This window comes from Gavialis gangeticus, unplaced genomic scaffold, assembly GCF_001723915.1.
Source record: "Gavialis gangeticus isolate Ggan-Ray unplaced genomic scaffold, GavGan_comp1, whole genome shotgun sequence".
NCBI classification, from domain to species: Eukaryota; Metazoa; Chordata; order Crocodylia; family Gavialidae; genus Gavialis; species Gavialis gangeticus.
The window spans coordinates 246,207,504-246,211,438 of record NW_017729032.1 but is presented as its reverse complement, the minus strand read 5'-3'; positions in this window follow the sequence as shown (position 1 = coordinate 246,211,438).

The window sequence follows — 3,935 nt, the reverse complement described above, 5'->3', positions numbered from 1 at the left end:
AAGTTCCATCTGAAACTGAACACGCTACATAGGCATAAAAGGCAGCATGATGACTGGTTGATTTTCTGGTTGAGTTAACACTCCACAGGCATAGATCTTTATAATTTACCACCTGTCTGTTCATTGTATCTGTCTATAAGATATATTAAGATATATCTAGCATGTGCCTTCAATCAAAACAAGCTTCAGTGGACTTAATTCTCTACACACTCTTTTATGTACTTTTATTTTAGAAAGCAACATAAGAAGGTGCCACAGTTATTAAAAAATGATTTTTTTCACAATCATTACAGTAGATTACCTTATAACAATAAAGAAAGTGAGGTCATAAGTTCATTTGTATTAAAAAATACTATACAACTATTGAATCTGGTCGCTAGGAATGGTTCTGATGTCTATTGCATCAATGGAATCCCAAATAAATGCATTTGTTTTGTTTTAAATTTAAGCCAATGTAACCAAGTTTAGTACTTGGCCCACTGAGTTTGTTTTATTATGCTATTCATCATGTGGCAATCAGTATTTTTTGTGTACTATCCCTTCTATGAAGACTTACCAAGTTTAACAAAGTGAGAAATCACTTTGTACTTAATAGTGCATAGCCCTAGCCACTCACACCATTTTCTTAGTTCAAGGAAGCATGTCTAAAATTTAACATCTTCTGAGATTTGCAGAAATACCATGAATAGCAGTTATACAGCTGAATAACTGAGCATTTGGGCACAGACTATAGAAGTGGCACCAAATAACTTTGCAATAAAACCATTATTACAAGCGAATATAACTGAGAAAGAACCCAATGCCATTGTCAAACTGAGTTCACAGGGTAGGAAATGTAAAAGAAACAAAACATTTTTAACTTGTTAACTATATATATTTGATAAAGAAATAACTAACAGGAAACAATTATGGAGCTCTCAGATGCTTTATTTGCCATTGCTTTTCAATAACACCTTCTCTGAAATGTTACAGTTTGATCATACTAACTCTCCTTATGATTGGTAGTTAGGTCATGTCAGGAAAAAGAGAAAAAAAAGAAAAGGAAAATAATTATTTTATGCACTTTCTACAAAAGCAAATTGAAAAATACATTTTAGCCAAAGAACTTGAACTGCTTACTTCATAGCAACTAAAGAAAAGGGAAAAATGTTTTTCCCTTTAAATTAATATGAAGGTCAATATGGTGGTCACAATACTAAACTATTTGCTTCCACAGTTGCTACAAGCACACCAAAGTGCTAAAGCCCCCAACCAGTGTCTAAGGAAAACAGCTGATCAGAAAGACATTCAAATGCCCCCCTACTATTTCCCAGCACTGGGAACAGCCAAAGACAGTCTCATAATGTTCTTGGGTCTTATCAACAGAAACCTTTCTTCTCTCTTGTATTAACTCTGGTTTATTTATGTCTAGTATGTTTTTCAAACCTGTGTTAACTTACATGGGTGTATCTGAGGAATGCTGCAAAATGTAGAAAAGAATTCCTACCATTTTCCCAGCATTAAAAAAATAGTGTCTGTCATTCAAACTGAATTGCAGAATTACTGATTATTTGTTATAAAGGTACAGTGCATTAGAAAAGTCCAGATAAAAGAGAACACAAATTTATTGCTAAATCAATTATCCATTAAATCCTGAGGTCCTCTATCACCTGATTACTGAATAATTGCAATTGAAATACATATTTGTGCTACAGAATGTTCTTGATGTTAACTTCAAAGGAGGAAGGAAGTTAGAATCAGGCTGAAAAGTCATAAAATTAAAATTTGAGAGAGATACTTCCAGTTGTTACATAAAATTCCGTACAAAGTAAAGTAATAGATATTAAGGAAAATGGTATGGTAAAACATAGATGTGTAAGATTTACTTGGTTTAAAAATACAGCCTTTACAAATATGGAAATTATGCTAATAAAACAGGATCTGTCAATATGCACACATATAAGACAGAATATAAGGGTATAAACTTTGTACCAATACACTGAAACTATTCTAGTGACCTTTCCAGTGGGTGGAACAAAAAAAAAAAAAAGGAAAGAAAATATTCTATTATCTGAACTCAAAGATGATAGAAACAACCAAGCCTTAATAATCTTTCAAAGGATAATTCTAGACAGAGAACACTTATTAGTGCCTTTCATCCTTGAATCTCATGAGGCTTCAACTAATATTGAGCCTCACTACAAGGTCATGGGTAAGCAGTATACCTTAATATATATGAATACACTGAAGAAGAGATGTTAGATGATTTAGATAAGTGACAGAGAGAGAGAGTTGTCAGTTTCTACCCTATCTCTAACTGGTAAAGAACTGAGCAATATACAACTAAAACTGCAGGGCACTGATGTTTCCCTTTACTCCCTTGTCCGTTACCCTTGACACACGATAGTTCTACCCTCATAGGGTGCTTTGTGGGAATGCGGGCAACAGTAGAACAGGCAAGATTTGAATTCCTCCCATCTTTTCTCAACTTGAGGAACTACTAGCAAAACTAGAGAAGCCCTATCCTAGCTCACTGGACAGATGCCTTTGTCTGAAAGCACAAGATGATTACAAATCCTACAGCTGAAGTCATTTGATCCCCACAGAGCAGTGATAACAATGCTGAACGCATGCATGTAGCAAAACACTGTTACAGTCTGCTGAATTATTATCTGACAGCAGTGTAGAAAAGTTTAAGATGATACTGAGTCTTATGTGGCTAGATGAGAGAGAAACTAAATCATAACGTAAGACTGGAAGTAATTCCCCTGGGGCAGTGAATCCATTCCCTAATATGGCAGGCAGCCATGCCCTGGAATCCTTTTCAGAACTTGACCAACTTTATATAAAACTAGTTAATTTTTAAACACTCTGCAGCCTTGTATTGAAGTGTGTTTCAGAACTTCCCTGTTCTAAAAGTTACGACATTTTTATAATTTCCAGACTCAAATTTATTCATTGTCAGTTTATATTAATAGTTTCTAACACAAATGTACCAGCATTGTCCTTTAGCTTAAATAGGTCTTCAGCTTAAATAGGTCTTTCCTCCATTCTGTTTACCAAAATGATTTTTTTCCAGTCTTTGCACCTGCTCCACTTTGAATTATTCCATTTTAAACATAAAACCTTACCTGGGCATTATAGAATGGCCTTAAGAATCCTCTCTCTCTCTCTCTCTCTCTCTATATATATATATATACTCAAAATAATGTCCCTGATATATTCTATGATTGTACTATCCTTATCGCATTGGGAGCTCATAGTCATTCTATAATCAACTAGTACTATCCCTTCCTCCCTTCCCTTTCTACTGGTCTTTCTCTCCTTTAGGTATTTTCACCTGATGAGCTCCAAACTTATAGGAGAAATACGTAGTAGCCCTCATGCACATAATTCTGAACTTCATATTATTGAATTCCATTCCATTTCTGTTGTTTCTGTCCTCAAGGTCTTCCATTTCTTCCTGATTACTATCCCAATCCCTCTCAGTGGCAGCATCTATGCAAGACTGACTGTGTGGTGGCTCGTTGTTATTGTGCAGTAGTGTTGTGTGGCATGAAGCATGATGAAACGTTACTGCACAGTAGTAATGAGCAACTGTACAGTCAGTGTTACCTAAAAGGTGTTTGGCAACACTACTGTGAAGTAACTCTCATTACTCCACAGTCATTTAGCATCTGGTGTAGACACAAGCCAGTATTAACTAAATTTGGTATATTCACAGAGTCAACACCCCTACTTTTTTGTGCTAATACTTGTTTGATAAGAAGAACCTTATTATTCTCATGGTTATCACCTTACAATTTCCAGCCTCAATTTATGGATCATCAGTTTGAATGAACTGGATTCCAAGACCTGTCTTTGAAGAACTTCATTAGCAACCATTGTAGAGGACGGACTAGAATCCATGTTGAACTATAGATTCATAGATTCAGGGTCGGAAGGGACCTAGTAGA